The sequence below is a fragment of the Hemitrygon akajei genome, chromosome 16, assembly GCF_048418815.1.
Source record: "Hemitrygon akajei chromosome 16, sHemAka1.3, whole genome shotgun sequence".
In the NCBI taxonomy this organism is placed as follows: Eukaryota; Metazoa; Chordata; class Chondrichthyes; order Myliobatiformes; family Dasyatidae; genus Hemitrygon; species Hemitrygon akajei.
The window spans coordinates 5,841,124-5,859,967 of record NC_133139.1 but is presented as its reverse complement, the minus strand read 5'-3'; the positions used below and the strand labels follow the sequence as shown (position 1 = coordinate 5,859,967).

The 18,844-nt window shown below is 41.9% G+C and overlaps 1 protein-coding gene across 3 annotated transcripts in view; it reads right to left on the bottom strand.

Moving 5' to 3' along the window:
• The window catches only part of nfic (nuclear factor I/C), a 464,113-nt gene that overhangs the window by 80,848 nt on the left and 364,421 nt on the right, over positions 1 to 18,844 (bottom strand). The gene's annotated exons all lie outside the window — the stretch shown is intronic.

The window sequence follows — 18,844 nt, the reverse complement described above, 5'->3', positions numbered from 1 at the left end:
TCGTGCCTGAATTACAGTTCACTATATAAAATGTGTTTAAATTACAATAAGTAACACATATTAAATTAACTAAATTACAACAATCTGGCAAAAAAAAAATCAAAAATAGTGAGGTAGTGTTCAAGGGCTGGCTGCTTTTCCATTTGGAAATCTGATGGCGGAGGAGAAAACACTGAGTGCATGTCTTCAGGCTCTTGTACCGTCTCCTTGATGGTTATAAAGAGAAGAGGGCATGGCCTGGCTGATAGGGGCCCTAAATGATAGGTGTGAGCATTGCCTCTGGAAGGAGTCCTGCTGTGGAGGATACTGCCCATGATGGAGCTGGCTGATGCTCACCTGAGGAATAAAGGATCTCTTTTCAGTTGAATAAATATGCTACAGTTCAACGGTTCTACAAATGCACTGGGAGGTTGAATCTGTAACAACAAAGTCCGTAACAAGCCCAAACACCTACTGTACACCTACACCAACAGGTACAGATGAGGGATCAGGGAGAGGAAAGGGGAAAGAGAGGGGAAGAGGGAGGGGGAGAGGGAGGGGAAGGATAGGGGGAAGGGAAGGGGAAGGGGAGAGGGAAGGGGATGGGAGAGGGAGAGGAAGGGGAGAAGAAGGGGGAAGGGTAGGGGAAGGGGAGAGGGATAGGGATGAGAGAGGGAGAGGAAGGGCAAAGGGAGAGGGAGGGGAAAGGGAAAGGGGGCAAAGGAAGAAGGAGAGGAAGGGGAGAATGAGAGGGAAGGGGAGGGGGAGAGGGAAGAGGATAGGAGAGGGAAAAAGAGAGGGAGAGGAAGGGGAGAGGGAGCAGTAAGGAAGAGGGAGAGGGAGAGAAGAAAGGGGAGTAAGAGAAGGAAAGGAAGGAAGAGGGCGAGAGAGAGAGAGGGGGGAGGGAGAGAGAGAGGGGAGGGAGAGAGGAAGAGGGAGAGGGATATCCACGTAGTGTAACAGCATAAGCTTCCTATCTCAAACCTAACTTAAACCAGAGGAATTGTTCACGGCTCAAAAAAATCAAAAGCCATACAGAGAAAAACAAACCAATGTGAAGCAAATATATAGTTCTACAAGAGTCAGCGATATTGGAGCAGTGTGGGCAGTGAACTCAAAGTTCATAGATTGTTTATTTCAAAGTATGTATACCATATACAACCTTGAGATTCATTTTCTTGCAGGCAGCCACAAAACAAAGAAACACAATAGAATCCATGAAAAAAACACAAAGATCGCCAAACATCCAAAGTGCGAAAATGTGCAAACAATAAAAGTAGTAAACAAGTAACACATGGGACATGAAACACAGAATCATTGAGAGTGAGTCAACAGTCACATCAGGATGACTAACTGACCTCCTGGGTCGAGCATTCAACTTGACTGGCATAACGTTGATCTTGTGGAGAGTGAAATGAAATGTCTGCAAATCCTCAAATCTGCTAGAGACAACCTGCCCTGGGGTTAGAGTTTTGTGTATGTGTGTGGGTGGTAGAGAGGGCTTATTTCACTGTTCTGTTTTGTGTCTTGTTGTTTTCTGTGATCTGAACATTTTGGGTATGCTATCTTGATGTTAGAGTGGGTGGCGCCAACCATCAGTGCGTTGGCTGTTAACACAAAGAACATATCTCCTTTTATATTTCAATGTACATGTGATAAATAAATCTGAATCTGAACTATCATATGTAGCCCATCAAGGAAATAAAATTACTTCAAGATCCTTTAAGTTTTTGTCCTTGAGGATTATTCTCCACACATGCAAAATCATGTCCTGTAACCAGGGAGTTTGTTGGGCTCCAATAATGGTTGACAACACTGCTGTCTCTAAGCAATGCAGGTACACGGCCACGGAGTAACTGAAATGCTCCCACCCACACAGACTTCGTAGCTGCGCAGCTGGAATTTTTCTTTATTTTGAAATCTATGTTAATAAAATTGTGGGATACCTCTTAATTAATTACGTGTTAATGAATCTAATTCATAAATTTTCTAAATAATAAAAGCTCCACAACCTTTACTGTGAAACATTTTAGGGTTTCAATGTATTTACATTGTAAGTGTTTCAAGTTACAACACTGTTGCAAATTGTAACAATAAACACAGAATGGAAGTTGGTAGCTCATTACTAATAAACCACCGGCCCGCTGAATGCCCAAGCCATGTAGCCAAAGTCTTTCACTTTTCGCCATTGTGCCTGACAGACGTTTTGACTGCCTAACATCATTTACTTGTGTTGTGAGTTGTGTTTCGTGTTTGTTTGATGTACATACTACAAGAAGAGCATTGGCTGTTGGGCTGTGTAAAAATTTCCTGCTCAGAGCAATGGTTGGTCTGTGCAGCTGTAAAAAAAAATTAGAGGGAATGTTGGTTAGCAAACTACTGTTGTGCCAGAAAACTACAAATTTCAGGTCATGTTATAGTGAGAGGGTCTTCCCAGATTATGGACGTGCACTATATCACTCACAATAGGATTCTTTTTATTAATTTACTTTTTCGGGTGCACAGAGAGCACTGAAGAGTCAGCCATCTTGGTGGATCTGGAGTCTGATTGGCAAAGGATAGCAGATTTCCTTCTTTGTGGGACATTAGTGAATCAGGGGGATTTTACAACAAATGAGTCATTCTGCGGTTGCATTACTGGTGAGTAATTTTTATTTTTTATTCCAGCACAGTAACAGGCCCTTCTGCCCCAATGAGCTTATGCCACCCAATTGCACCCATGTGACCAAATAACCTACTAACCCGTACATCTTTGGGATGTGGGAGGAAACCGAATTGCCCGAAGGTCACAGGGAGAATGTACAAACTCCTTACAGACAGTGGCGGGAATTGAGCCCAGCCACTTCTGACTCAGAATCAGGTTTAATATCACTGGCATATGTCGTGAAATTCATTGTTTTGCAGCAGCAGAACATTGCAAAAAATAATAAAAACTGTAAATTACGATAAGAAGTATCTATACAAATTAAATTAAATAAGTAGTGCAAAAAGAGAGGAAAAATAGTGAGGTAGTGTACATGGGTTCGTTGCTCATTCAGAAATCTGATGGCAGGGGGAAGAAGCTGTTCCTAAAATGTTGAGTGTGTGTTTTGTCTCCTGTACCTCCTCCATGATGGTAGCAATGAGAAGAGGGCATGTCCTGGGTGATGGGGATCCTTAATGATGGACAGCACCTTTTGGAAGCATCGGCTTTTGAAGATGTCCTTGATGCTGGGGAGGTAGTGCCCATGATGAAGCTGGCTGAGTTTACAACTTTCTGCAGCTTTTTCCAATCCTGTGCAGTGGCCCCCAATCCCCATACCAGACGGTGATGTAACCAGTTAGAATGTTCTCCATGGTACATTTATTGAAATTTGCAAGTGTCTTAGGAGTCGAAGTGACAGGGCCCGGGTCTGAGAGCAAGGAATGACCTGAAATTTGCTGATTTAAATGCTGGGCCAGATTGAAAAGGTCAGGTTGTTGGGGCTGGAGGGGAATGACGGGCCGGCATTCAACTCATTGCTCGACAAGAGAGTTACTCATCTCTGCACAGAACAGAAACTGTGGCCTGCAACTACCAGGCTTCTGGTTCGGCTGCAGTAATAAATAACTGGCTTTGTGGCTGTGGACTCACTTTTGTGAACTTCAGTTCTGGATGCTATCTGCTCACTTTTATTGTTTGCATGATTTGTTTTAATTCTGCACATCCATCTTGCATTTATTGCATGGATTCTATTGGGTTTCTTTGTCTCATGGCTTCCTGTAAGGGAACGAGTCTCAAGGTTGTATAAAGTGTACATACTCTGACAATAAATGCACTTTGAACTTTGACATACTTTCTTCAAACTCCTTAAAAAATATAGCCACTGATGTGCCTTCTTTGTAATTGCATCAATGTGTTGTTGGGCCCAGGTACACTAACCGTTACGCTGCTGTGCTACCCCATTTATTCTAGGTTTCAAAATGCGATGCATCCTCATCATGAGACAGGTTCTGTACTATTGGTGGCTTTAGCACCACTTCCCAGTCTACGTATTTGAAGCATCTGTGTTGCTTAATGTTATCTTCTCCATTCTTCATATTCCCTAATCGTCTTGTCCGGTCAACAACTACAATTTTTTTTTAATGAATTCTAGATTTCTGCCTTTAAAATATGCAGCTTCAACATAAATCTCTCGATTTTTTTCCCCCGACGTTAACCTCTGTGTGCACAAAATCCGGTTTCTGTCAGTTTAATTTCATGAAGGAAACGGCAACGTTTCCCCAATACTACAAGCACAAAGTCCAGGACAGTGCTTTTTGATTAAAAGTGTTGCTTTTTGGCTGTATGTTATTGCCTCCTCTAATCCCTATCATGCTTTGACAAATGAGAGGATTGATAGATTCCTGCAGAGAGCACTGAGAGGTAACTAAATATTGTGAAGTCAAATTTAGGCCAAATTTGTTGCATTCCCATAAGGTCATCAGTAGAGTGGAAGGAATTTCCATCAATCCACTGGTTTTAAACACCAGAGATTCTGCAGATGCTGGAAATCCAGAGCAACGCTGTCAAAATGCTGGATGAACTCAGCAGGTCAGGCAGTATCTATGGAGGGGAATAAACAGTCGATGTTTCAGGCCGATTCTTCATCAGTCCTCATTATAAGTGGTCAGACCCTTCATCAGTCCTGAGGAATGATGAAATACGTTATTTGTGTCGAGCGACATCAGTGAGGATTGTGCTGGGCAGCCTGCAAGCGTCACCATGCTTCCAGTGCCAATATAGCATGCCTACAACTCACTAACCATAATCCATACATTTTTGGAAAGTGGGAGGAAACTGGAGCATTCGGACGAAACCCAGGCAGACATGAGGAGAACGTACAAACTCCTTACAGACAGTGACAGGAATTGAACCCGGGTTGCTGACTCTGTAAAACATTACACTAAACACTTACAGCTAGCATGCTGCCTTCCAGAATAATAATGAAAAAGCAGGAGTACACCTTCGAGGAGGTGCTATGCCCAGCACGTCCAACTGAATCAGCAGCCTGCATTATTAATGGCTGACATTAAAACAGTTACTTTCCCCAAGCAGTAAAGAGGGTTAACACCTCCACCCACTAACCCATCCAGACTACTTTATCATTTCCTGTCAGTCACCTTATATACAGACACTCCTGTGTCTAGTGTCACTTAATGGACAGACAGTCAATCTATGTATATCAGTTATATTACATATTTATATTTATTGTGTCTTTTAAATTATTATTATTTTTATTGTGTTCTTTATCTTATTGTGTCTTCTTGTGCTGCATTGGATCCGGAGTAACAATTATTTCATTCTCCTTTACACTTGTGTGCAGGAAATGACATTAAACAATGCTGAACCTTCAATCTATTGATGTTAATGGCTAGCATTATTGATCTGAAAGTTGCTGATAAGCAACCCAGTCCTGTAACAAAGGCCAGAAATGTGGAACATTTTGGAGGCTGTGACACAATGTGGCCTGTCACAAAGTTGCCCCAGGGGTTTGAATGGATGCTCGGATTTCCTTACTGAGCGATCACACTGACATCAGATTTAACATCTCCTTATTGATACACAATTGCTACAAGATTCAAACTCAAGAGAAGCAATGCTCTTGCCGTAGGCTCGTCAGCTGCAGCTGCCTGGGGGAGAGATGCCAGAGGCACTGTGGGGGGGAGCAGAGGCGCAGTTGGCACACTGGGGTCCATGCTGGGATGGGGGCTGGCCCCTGCCATCAGAAGACAAGTTGGATTGGGTTCGTCTGTGACTGCACTAGTGCGTGATGATCAGACTGTACGGGCTTGTTTTTGCTGCAATATCTCATGGACCATCAATGTACAGGACACAGAACTCAGGCACTTGGGCTATACTGTACAGTATTATATTTTTGTGAGACTGTTTACTACTATGAGAATTATATGCGCTATACGTGCCTTGCGCTGTGTGTGACTGTTGGTTCTGCATTTTGCTCCTTGGCCCCGGAGGCACGCTGCTTTGTTTGGCTGCATTCAAGGATTTTCATGTATGGTTGAACGACAATTAAACTTGAACTATTAAAGTCCTGGTATTCCCCAGTGCTTAAAGCTGTCACTTAGACAAGACATAAAGGACTATCATTACTATACGCTTGCCAATCTGCAGTAATATCACACCACATGGACAGCATGTAGAACACTACAGCACAGTATAGGCCATTTGGCCCACAATTTTGTGCCAACTCTTTAACCCACTCTAAGATCAGTCTAATCCTTCGCTCCTACATAGCTCACTGTTTTTCTACCATCTATGTGCCCATCTAAGAGTTTCCTAAAGACTCTGCCTCTACCACTGCCCCGGCGGGATGTTCCAAACTCTGTAGACAAAAGTACTATCTCTCACATCTCCCCCATTCTTTTCTCTACTCACCTTGAAATGATGCCCTTGGTATTAACCATTTCTGCCCTGGGAAAAAGTCTATAGTTGTCTACTCGATCTGTGCTTCTTAAAATCTGGTACGTCTCCATCAAATCGCCCCTTGTTCTCCATCGCTCCAAAGAGACAAGCCCTAGCTCGCTCAGCCTATCCGCATAAAACATGCTGTAATGTGCTGGGGGCAGCCCACAAGTGTTGCCATGCTTCCAGTGCCAACATAGCAAGCCCACAGATTACTAACTCTGCCCCAGGCATCTTTGGACTGTGGGAGGAAACTGGAACACCTAGAGGAAACCCACATGGTCACAGGGAGAAGGTACAAACTCCTTACAGATAGCAGCGGGGACTGAAGCCTGAACGGTGATCGCTGGCACTGGAAAGCGTTATGCTAACTGCTACGTTACCGGGCCACGGTGAACAAAGACAGCAATCAGCATGTCACTGACTCGACTGCATTCAGCTGACTCCACAACTTTATCCTAATGTTTAATTTTTCCATTTTGAATGAATTCATATTTCAATCCCACTGAGGGAAAAATCCTTCAATAATATTTTCAAAACTTTTCAGTCTGTGGTTATCCCAAGAAGTTGGGGGCATGCAGGGAAGTTGTTAAGTCTCCCACAACTGAATAAATAACCAAATTAGAGAGTAGAGAGCTGAAATATGTACTAAGCAGCATATTCTACAGTAGTGGTGTAACCAGCGGATAAACCTTTCGCCCTTTCAATAGATTGTTGTGCAAACATGTTTTTTACACAGAAGTTAATCTTTCAGTGTCTCTCTGGTGTGAATCTGCACTGACGAGTTAACTGTACACTCTGTCCAGGGAATGAAATATGGAATGGCTCGTGGCTCAACTGATTACTGAACACAACAACAGTGCACAACATAGGTGTGCTGGTTGTTAATTCAATCACACATTTCACCATAATTTTCCATATATATCTGATACATGTATCAATCTGAATCTGAATCCCACTGACATTCTCTGGGCTGCAAGCCAATTCCAAGTAGGAATTCACACAGAACTGAGTCCCAAAGTTCAAAGTAAATTGATCACCCAAGTACGTATAAGTCATTGTATGCAACCCTGAGATACATTTTCTTGCAGGCATTCACAGCAGAACAAACAAATACAATAGAATTAGTGAAAAGCCACACACAAACAAAATGACTGAGAAGCAACCAAATGCAAAAGAGGACAAACTGTGCAAATAAAAAATCAAGGAATAATAACTAAGAAGTATTACTACAGGGCCCTTAGCATTGTCAACAATCCCTCCCATCTGTCCCACAATCTCTTTGACCCCCTACCATCAGGCAGAAGGTACCGTGGCATTAGGGCAAGGATTGTTAGGATGGGAAACAGCTTCCAACACTACGTATTTACCTCCACTGCTAACCCTGGCAACGTGTTCCGCACACATACCTCACTCTGTATTATATAAAAAAATTACCTCTAACATCCCTCCAATCACCTTAAAAGCATTTCCTCTCGTATTTGCCATTGCCATCCTGGGAAAAAGTCTCTGGCTGTCCACTCTATCAATGCCTTTTAGCATCTTGTACACCTCTGTCAAATCACCTACTCCAAAGAGAAAGGCCTAGCTCACTCATCCTACCCTTATAAAATGTGGCAACATTTTTTGTGAATCTCCTCTGCACCCTCTCTAAAAGTGTCACATCTTCCCATAAATCCACCCTGATGACGAAAGTACACTGCTACCAATTTAGGACCAGTTTTACATGGGACTTGACCAGCTTAAACTTACTCCTCTTAAATATCATCCTCTTCCTCTTTCTGGTCTTATTGAAGAATCATGGATCAACGATCCACTTTCCTGGCCATATACATTTACATGTTTAGGAATTTGTTGTGGTGTGTTGGTGTGACATGCAACAAAAACATTAAATAATGATAAAGAATAAAGAAATATATAAAAATAAAATGAGAGGATAAAGTTTGGATATGGAATAAAATGTGCGTAAGTACATAAATACTAGCATGTATTTACAATATAAACAGCATTATAAAAAGTGGTTTAAAGTGTTTTAGCTACTGTTGTCTTCCTGTCTCCTTGAACCAGTCTGGCCATTCTCCTCTGCAGAGATACTCAAACCATCCCATAGGGTACCAACAATCATTCCATGATCACAGTCTCTTCCCCATACTGATATTTGGTCTGAACAACAACTGAGCCTCTTGACCATGTCTGCATGCTTTTATGCATTGAGTTGGTGCCACATGATTGGCTGATTAGATATTTGCACTAACAAGCAGATGTACAAGTGTACAACTTGCCACTGAGTGTATATGTCACAGAAAAAAAAGCATTTGGTGTGCATTTTCCATGAAAAACAATTTAGGCTTAGTACAAATTTACTGTCCAATTACTGGTTCAAGATTCAAGGTTATTTAAAGTCATTCTCTGTACACAAGTGTAAGGGAGAACAAAATAATTGTTACTCTGGATCTGATGCTGCACTAGAAAAACACAATAAGGTAAAGAACACAATAATAAAAAAACACAATAAATATAAATACATAAGATAGCTTATATATACAGATTGATTTTATGTCCATAAAGCATTATTAGGCACAGGAGTGTCTGTACATATAACCATATAACAATTATAGCACGGAAACAGCCCATCTTGGCCCTTCTAGTCCGTGCCGAACGCTTACTCTCACCTAGTCCCACCGACCTGCACTTAGCCCATAACCCTCCATTTCTTTCCTGTCCATATACCTATCCAATTTTACTTTAAATGACAATATCGAACCTGCCTCTACCACTTCTACTGGGAGCTCGTTCCACACATAGAAACATAGAAAATAGGTGCAGGAGTAGGCCATTTGGCCCTTCGAGCCTGCACCGCCATTCAGTATGATCATGGCTGATCATCCAACTCAGAACCCTGTACCTGCTTTCTCTCCATACCCCCGATCCCTTTAGACACAAGGGCCATATCTAACTTCCTCTTAAATATAGCCAATGAACCCACCTCAACTGTTTCCTGTGGCAGAGAATTTCACAGATTCACCACTCTCTGTGTGAAGAAGTTTTTCCTCATCTCGGTCCTAAAAGGCTTCCCCTTTATCCTTAAACTGTGACCCCTCGTTCTGGACTTCCCCAACATCGGAAATAATCTTCCTGCATCTAGCCTGTCCAATCCCTTTAGAATTTTATATGTTTCAATAAGATCCCCCCTCAATCTTCTAAATTCCAGTGAGTATAAGCCTAGTCGATCCAGTCTTTCTTCATATGAAAGTCCTGCCATCCCAGGAATCAATCTGGTGAACCTTCTCTGTACTCCCTCTATGGCAAGAATGTCTTTCCTCAGATTAGGGGACCAAAACTGCACACAATATTCTAGGTGCGGTCTCACCAAGGCCTTGTACAACTGCAGTAGAACCTCCCTGCTCCTGTACTCAAATCCTTTTGCTATGAATGCCAACATACCATTTGCCTTTTTCACCGCCTGCTGTACCTGCATGCCCACTTTCAATGACTGGTGTACAATGACACCCAGGTCTCGTTGCATCTCCCTTTTTCCTAATTGGCCACCGTTCAGATAATAATCTGTTTTCCTGTTCTTGCAACCAAAGTGGATAAGCTCACATTTATCCACATTAAATTGCATCTGCCATGAATTTGCCCACTCACCTAACCTATCCAAGTCACCCTGCATCCTCTTAGCATCCTCCTCACAGCTAACACCACTGCCCAGCTTCGTGTCATCTGCAAACTTAGAGATGCTGCATTTAATTCCCTCGTCTAAATCATTAATATATATTGTAAACAACTGGGGCCCCAGCACTGAGCCTTGCGGTACCCCACTAGTCACTGCCTGCCATTCTTTTTTTTTTTTTTTTTAATTTTATTTAATAATTAAAATTTAAATAATTGCCTGCCATTCTGAAAAGGTCCCGTTTACTCCCACTCTTTGCTTCCTGTCTGCCAACCAATTCTCTATCCACATCAATACCATACCCCCAATACCGTGTGCTTTAAGTTTGCACACTAATCTCCTGTGTGGGACCTTGTCAAAAGCCTTTTGAAAATCTAAATATACAACATCCACTGGTTCTCCCCTATCCACTCTACTAGTTACATCTTCAAAAAATTCTATAAGATTCGTCAGACATGATTTTCCTTTCACAAATCCATGCTGACTTTGTCCGATGATTTCACCTCTTTCCAAATGTGCTGTTATCACATCTTTGATAACCAACTCTAGCATTTTCCCCACCACCGATGTCAGACTAACCGGTCTATAATTCCCCAGTTTCTCTCTCCCTCCTTTTTTAAAAAGTGGGGTTACATTACCCACCCTCCAATCCTCAGGAACTAATCCAGAATCTAAGGAGTTTTGAAAAATTATCACTAATGCATCCACTATTTCTTGGGCTACTTCCTTAAGCACTCTGGGATGCAGACCATCTGGCCCTGGGGACTTATCTGCCTTTAATCCCTTCAATTTACCTAACACCACTTCCCTACTAACATGTATTTCCCTCAGTTCCTCCATCTCACTAGACCCTCGGTCCCTTACTATTTCCGGAAGATTATTTGTCCTCCTTAGTGAAGACAGAACCAAAATAGTTACTCAATTGGTCTGCCATGTCTTTGTTCCCTATGATCAATTCACCTGTTTCTAACTGTAAAGGACCTACATTTGCCTTGACCAATCTTTTCCTTTTCACATATCTATAAAAGCTTTTACAGACAGTTTTTATGTTCCCTGCCAGCTTTCTCTCATAATCTTTTTTCCCTTTCCAAATTAAGCCCTTTGTCCTCCTCTGCTGGTCTCTGAATTTCTCCCAGTCCTCAGGTGTGCCGCATTTTTTGCTAATTTATATGTTTCTTCTTTGGACTTGATACTATCCCTAATTTCCCTTGTCAGCCACGGGTGCACTACCTTCCCTGGTTTGTTCTTTTGCCAAACTGGGATGAACAATTGTTGTAGTTCATCCATGCGATCTTTAAATGCTTGCCATTGCATATCCACCGTCAACCTTTTAAGTATCATTTGCCAGTCTACCTTAGTTAATTCACGTCTCATACCTTCAAAGTTACCCTTCTTTAAGTTCAGAACCTTTGTTTCTGAATTAACTATGTCACTCTCCATCTTAATGAAGATTTCCACCATATTATGGTCACTCTTACCCAAGGGGCCTCGCACGACAAGATTGTTAACTAACCCTTCCTCATTGCTCAATACCCAATCTAGAATGGCCTGCTCTCTAGTTGGTTCCTCGACATGTTGGTTCAGAAAACCATCCTGCATACATTCCAAGAAATCCTCTTCCTCAGCACCCTTACCAATTTGGTTCACCCAATCTATATGTAGATTGAAGTCACCCATTATAACTACTGTTCCTTTATTGCACGCATTTCTAATTTCCTGTTTAATGCCATCCCCAACCTCACTACTACTGTTAGGTGGCCTGTACACAGCTCCCACCAGCGTTTTCTGCCCCTTAGTGTTATGCAGCTCTACCCATATCGATTCCACATCCTCCAGGCTAATGTCCTTCCTTTCTATTGTGTTAATCTCCTCTCTAACCAGCAATGCTACCCCACCTCCTTTTCTTTCCTGTCTATCCCTCCTGAATATTGAATATCCCTGGATGTTGAGCTCCCATCCTTGGTCACCCTGGAGCCATGTCTCTGTGATCCCAATTATATCATATTCATTAATAACTATCTGCACATTCAATTCATCCACCTTGTTACGAATGCTCCTCGCATTGACACACAAAGCCTTCAGGCTTGTTTTTACAACACTCTTAGCCCTTATACAATTATGTTGAAAATTGGCCCTTTTTGCTTTTTGCCCTGGATTTGCCTGCCTGCCACTTTTACTTTTCACCTTACTACTTTTTGCTTCTACCCTCACCTTACACCCCTCTGTCTCTCTGCACTTGTTCCCATCCCCCTGCTACACAGCTACCACTCTCTGAGTAAAGAAATTCCCCCTCGTGTTACCCTTAAACTTTTGCCTCCAACTCTCAACTCATGTCCTCTTGTTTGAATCTCTTCTACTCTCAATGGAAAAAGCCTATCAACATCAACTCTATCTATCCCCCTCATAATTTTAAATACCTCAACCTTCTACGCTCCAAAGAATAAAGACCTAACTTGTTCAACCTTTCTCTGAAACTTAGGTGCTGAAACCCAGGTAACATTCTAGTAAATCTCCTCTGTACTCCCTCTATTTTGTTGACATCTTTCCTATAATTTGGTGACCAGAACTGTACACAATACTCCAAATTTGGCCTTACTAATGCCTTGTACAATTTTAACATTACATCCCAACTCCTATACTGAATGCTCTGATTTATAAAAATACATAAGGTGACTGACAGGAAATGATGAAGTAGTAGTGGTGGGGGGTGTGGAGGGGAGGGTTAGTGGGTGGAGGTGTTGATCAGCCTCACTGCTTGGGGAAGGTAACTGTTTTTGAATCTGGTGGTCCTGTTGAAGATGCTATGTAGCCTCTTCCCTGATGGGAGTGGGACAGACAGTCCACGAGCAGGATGGGTGGGATCCTTCATGATGTTACTGGGCTCTTTCTGATACCTTTCTGTATCTATGCCCTTGATAGAAACTAGGCTGATGATACGTTGGGTAGTAAAGTTATTGTCACAGTCATAATGCAAACTGGTCTGCATGTTAAGGAAACCTGCAATGCAGTCACAAAGCAATCCTTTCTAAATATCCTACACAAATATGTCAAAGCAATATAATTTAGCCTTGGAGACACAGGAGACCACAGACGTTGGAATCTGGAGCAACAAACAATCTGCTGGAGGAACTCAGTGGATTGGGTAGGCATACTTTTTCCAAAATAAGGTTAAAGAGAGTGTGCGATATTCTAGATGTTCTCTAAACTAAGTCCTTTACAGTTAGATTAATAGAATCATTGAACATTACAGCAAAGGAGCAGTCCCTTCAGCCCATCTATGCCATACTGAACTATTAATCACCCTCATCCCATCAACCTGCACCTGGACCATAGCCCACCTATCCATGTACCTATCCAAACTTTTCTTAAATGTTGAAATCAACCCCATATCCACCACTTCTGCTGACAACTTGTTCCACAAACTCACCACCATCTGAGTGAAGAGGATACCCCTCATGCTCCCTGTAAATATTTTACCTTTCACCATTAACTCATGACCTCTAGTTCTAGTCTCACAACCTCAGGAGAAAAAGCCTGCTTGCAGTTACCTTATCTATACCCTCAGAAACTCCCCTCATTCTCCAATGTAGCCATTGTTTCTGTAACTTTCCTATTCAACAAAGTTCCTAACAAAGTTCCTACAGTAGAGTATTTATGTGTGGGGTAGTGAGGTGTGGCAGAGGGGGAAACGAACAGTTACGGTTTCGGGTTGAAAACCCCCAGGATTGAGAGTGGAGAGGGGAGATGGGGAGTGGTGAGATGGAGACTGCTTGGTGATAGGAGGTGTACGGGAGTGCTCTGGAGTTGGGTGATATAACAGGTATTAATTCAAACAAGAACCTGTCTTCAGGTGTCAATGTGAATTGTGAATTACACACAGTTACTTGAAGCTAAAAGCACAGACCTTTCCAAATAAACGCTATTGTTTGTGAAGCACAAATTCGGAGATATAGGTTGACAAAGTGTGAGCATGAGTCACTTGCATATACATCAGCCAAACATTAAGACAATAGGGTTGTGTTAATTGGCCTGCATCAATCCAGGGTTTAGTTAATTTTCACTATTTTAAACAAGTTCAAGAAAGCTTGAAATTAGTTTGTCCCAACAAAGGAATTTGAACTTTCAGAGGTGTCCCTCACTGTACATTTGCAGTTCAAAGTTCAAAGAAAATGTTATTATCAAAGTACATATATGTCATCATATACAACCCTGAGATTCATTTTCTTGTGGGCATACTCAATAAATCTATAGAATAGCAACTATAACAGAATCTATGAAAGACCACCCAACTAGAGCACAGAGGAAAACAAACTGTGTAAATGTAAATATAAATAAATAGCAATAAATGATGAGAAAATGGGATGAAGGGTCCTTGAAAGTGAGTCCATAGGTTGTGGGAACATTTCAATGATGGGCCAAGTGAAGTTAAGTGGAGTTATCCCCTTTTGTTCAACAGCCTGTAGTAACTGTTCTTGAATCTGGTAGTGTGAGTCCTGAGGTTCTTGTGCCTTCTACCTGATGTCAGCAGTGAGAAGAGAACATGACCTGGGTGGTGGGGTTCCCTGATGATAGATACTGGTCTCTTGCAGCAGTGTTTCATGTAGATGTGCTCGATGGTTGGGAAGGTTTTCCCTGTGATGGACAGGGCATTGTCAACCCAAAGTTCTGAAGTAAACAATGTCATTGTAACTATTGAAATTGTGTTGAATCACCGGCTGTTACCTTTGATCTTAAGGGTATAAAAACGTGCTTGTTGCGATGAATAAAGACTTTTATATTAACAACTTCTCCAGTTTCTCCACTGACTTAGTTGCAGTCACAACAGGAGGTCGTGAGGAGTGGGGCTAAAGACTGGGGGTGGGGTGAATGTGCGCTGGATTGCTAACCGGAGAAATGCTGAGGTACTAACACACTAGGAGAAGGGAGAAGATATTGATTACTACAAGGAAATTTCATTAACCACACTAGGGTTAATTTTCACCCATTAATTAATTTGTTAATGATTCACCACCATATCGCCATGTACCATGGATGCCATGGTAGCGTGGAAGTTAGCGCAACACTATTACAGCTCAGGGCGTTGGCATTTAGAGTTCAATCCTGGCATCCTCTGTAATGAGTTTGTACGTTCCTTCCTGAGGAATGTGTGGGTTTCCACTGGGTGCCCTGGTTTCCTCCCACAGTCTAAAGACATACCAGTCAGCAAGTTAATTGGTCATTGTAAATTGCCCCGAGATTAGGCTAATGTTAAAATTGATGGTTGCTGGTGGCACAGCTCGAAAGGCTGGATGGGTCTATTCTGTGTTGTATCTCTAATTAAAAAATAAATAGATGTAGTTCTCACCACACTAGGTTTTGGATTCTACAGGTACAAAATTATATAACTCAAAGTCAGGTTTATTATCACTGACATACATTGTGAAATTTAAAGGCAACACGAGTGAATCTGCAGATGCTGGAAATAAATAAAAAACACAAAATGCTGGCAGAACTCAGCAGGCCAGACAGCGTCTATGGGAGAAGGCAGTGACGCCGTTTCGGGCCGAAACCCTTCATCAGGTGTTTCATCCCGAAACGTCGTCACTACCTCCTCCCATAGATGCTGTCTGGCCTGCTGAGTTCTGCCAGCATTTTGTGTTTTTTATTGTGAAATTTGTTGCTTTGTGGCAGCAGAACAGTGCAATATATAAAATATATTGTAAATTACAATTAAAAAGATATTAAACTTTTAAACAATTGTTGCAAAAAGTGAGCAAAAATAGTAAGGTCGAGTGGGTTCGTTGTCTGTTCCTAAATCTGATGACAGAGAAGAACCTGCTCCTAAAATGTCATAGGTGATCAAGACGGACATTAAACTTACCAGACTCTGCTGTGTAAGTAAGACTGGGAGATTTTAATATCCAGAAAGTAACTGCATCTTTCCCTGCTGGTCTTCCCCCTAATTCCTCAGCCAGTGCTTCTTGCTGACATGTCAGGATTGAGGGGAACTATAAAGGAGCAATACAAGGAAACCCCGCACCCTGTTCAGCCGCCTGGCACCATTATGGAAACCTGAACACAGGGTTAAAACACAGAAACACACACAAATTGCTGGAGGAATTCAGCAAGTCAGGCAGTGTCGATGGAGTGGAATATCAATATTCCTCTCCATAGACGCTGCCTGACCTGTTGAGTTCCTCAAGTATTTTGTGTGTGTTACTCTGAATTTCTTGTGTTGATCATAGGGTTAAAGCAATTGGTAGCTAAATGTTGCACCACTGGGGGTGTTAACTTTGTGATATCCCTCAAAGTTCAAAGTAAATTCATTAGTAAAGAACATATACGTTACCATATACAACCCTGAGATTCATTTTCTTGTGGGCATTCACAGTAAATAGAAAGAAACACAAGAGAATCAGTGAAAAGCGCACACAACAGAGATGCACAAACAACCCACATGCAAAAGACAGAAATAAAAGCAATGATAATAATAATAAAAAAATAAATAATCAATAAACATTGAGAACGCAAGTTGTAGAGTCCTTAAAAGTGAGTCCATAGGTTGTGGAATCAGTTCAGTGAATAACAAAATAAACAGTACAAGTATATTCAAACATACTTAAGTGTTAGCAAATTTAAACGTACCAAGCCAAGTTTTCTTAACTGTTTTTAATGATAAGTGGTCAACAAAAAAAAATCAATCCCCCAACTTACATCTGACCGTAACCAGATGTAAAACTGACTGAAGACAAAGCATGAATACCTAACTATACTCGTCATGTCTACAAGCCCCAACCCACATGAGAAACTGCCCATAATAAATGCACAACACAAAATACAATACACACAGACAAAAAATAGGAACATGGCTCCTATAGGGTGATTGAAGTTATCTTCTTTAATTAATTGTGAGGAGAATGTGGGAGCTGGTGAGGTCTGATGTACAGATCAGTACATCGATTGCTCTGATGGAATTCCACCACTATCAAGGGTCTCATTGCATAATTGACACATGGGGAAGTGACGAGCAATGTAATCACTAACTGTGGTCAAAGTAAAAGTGGAGACTAAATTCACACATATAATCACTGTTTCTCTCCGTCCCTTGCGGTGCATCGGGCGGCAACGTTAGCATTTGTCTGTTTTGTTCTCGAGGCCAAGTTGCTGATTCGACACTCAACCCACCATGGATGGAAAGCGTGCAAGGAACTGGCCGGATTTGAACCCGTGACCACTGGCCTTGACATCTGGTGTGGATGCCACTACACCACCAGCCTGCTAATTGTTTCTGATGCGCCCCATCAATTACCCACTCACCCTGGACATTCTCTCTTCTCACCACCCCCGCTCCCATCGGGCAGGAGATACAAAAGCCCAAAAGCACACGTAAAACCATTAGGCAATAAGATCCAGGAGCAGAATTCTGACTGATGCAATTTTCCTCTCAGCTCCAATCTCCTGCCTTCTCCCCATATCCCTTCATGCCCTGACCAATCAAGACTCTATCCACCTTTGCCTTAAACATGCAGAAAGACTTCGCCTCCACAGCTGCCTGTGGCAAAGAATTCCACAGATTCACCACTCTCTGACTAAAGAAATTCCTCCTCATCTCTGTTCTAAAAGGACACCCTTTATTCTGAGGCTGTGTCCTCTGGTCTTAGACATTGCCACCATAGGAAACATCCTCTCTACATCCACTCTATCAAGGTTTTTCACAATTCGATAGGTTTCATTCTTCTGAAATCTAGTAAATACAGGCCCAGAGCCATCAAATGCTCTTCATATGTCAAACCATTCAATCCTGGAATCATTTTTGTGAACCTCATTTGAAAACTCTCCAGTTTCATCACCTCCTTTCAAAAGTAAGGGGGCAAAACTTCTCATAATACTCCAAGTGAGGCCTCACCAGTGCTCTATAAAGTCTCAACATTACATCCCTGCTTTTATATTCTAGTTCTCTTGAAATGGATACTAACATTGCATTTACCTTCCTCACCACAGACTCAACCTGCAAATTAACGTTTAGAGAATCTGGCACAAGGACTCCCAAGTCCCTTTGTACCTCAGTTTTTTTGTATCTACCCTCCATTTAGAAAATAATCAACCCTTTTATTTCTTCTACCAAAGTGCATGACCATATACTTCCCAACACTGTATTCCATCTGCCATTTCTTTGCCCATTCTCCTAATCTGTCAAAATGCTTCTGTAGCCTCTCAAATTCCTCAAACTCCCTGCCCTTCCACCTATCTTCATATCATCTGCAAACTTTGCAACAAAGCCATCAATTCCATCATCCAAATCATTGACATAGAACGCAAGAAGAATCTGTCACAACACAGACCCCTGTGGAACATCACTAGTCACCGTCAGCCAACCAGAAAAGATTCCCTCTATTCCCACTCTTTGCTTCTGACAATCAGCCACTGCTTTATCTATGTTAGAATCTTTCTTGTGATACCATGGGTTCATAGCTTGTTAAGCAACCCCATGTGTGGCACTTTCTAAAAGGCCTTCTGAAAATCCAAGTACATAACATTAAACGATTCTCCTTTGCTTATCCTGCATGTTATTTCTTCAAAGAATTCCAAGAGATTTGACAGGCAAAGTTTTCCCTTGAGGAAACTGTGCTGATTATGGCCTATTTTATCATGTGCCCTGAGACCTCATCCTTAATAATCGACTCCAACATTTTCCCAACCAATGAGGTTAGACTAACTGGCCTATAGTTTCCTTTCTTCTGCCTCTCTCCTTTCTTGATGATTGGAGTGACATTTGCAATTTTCCAGTCTTA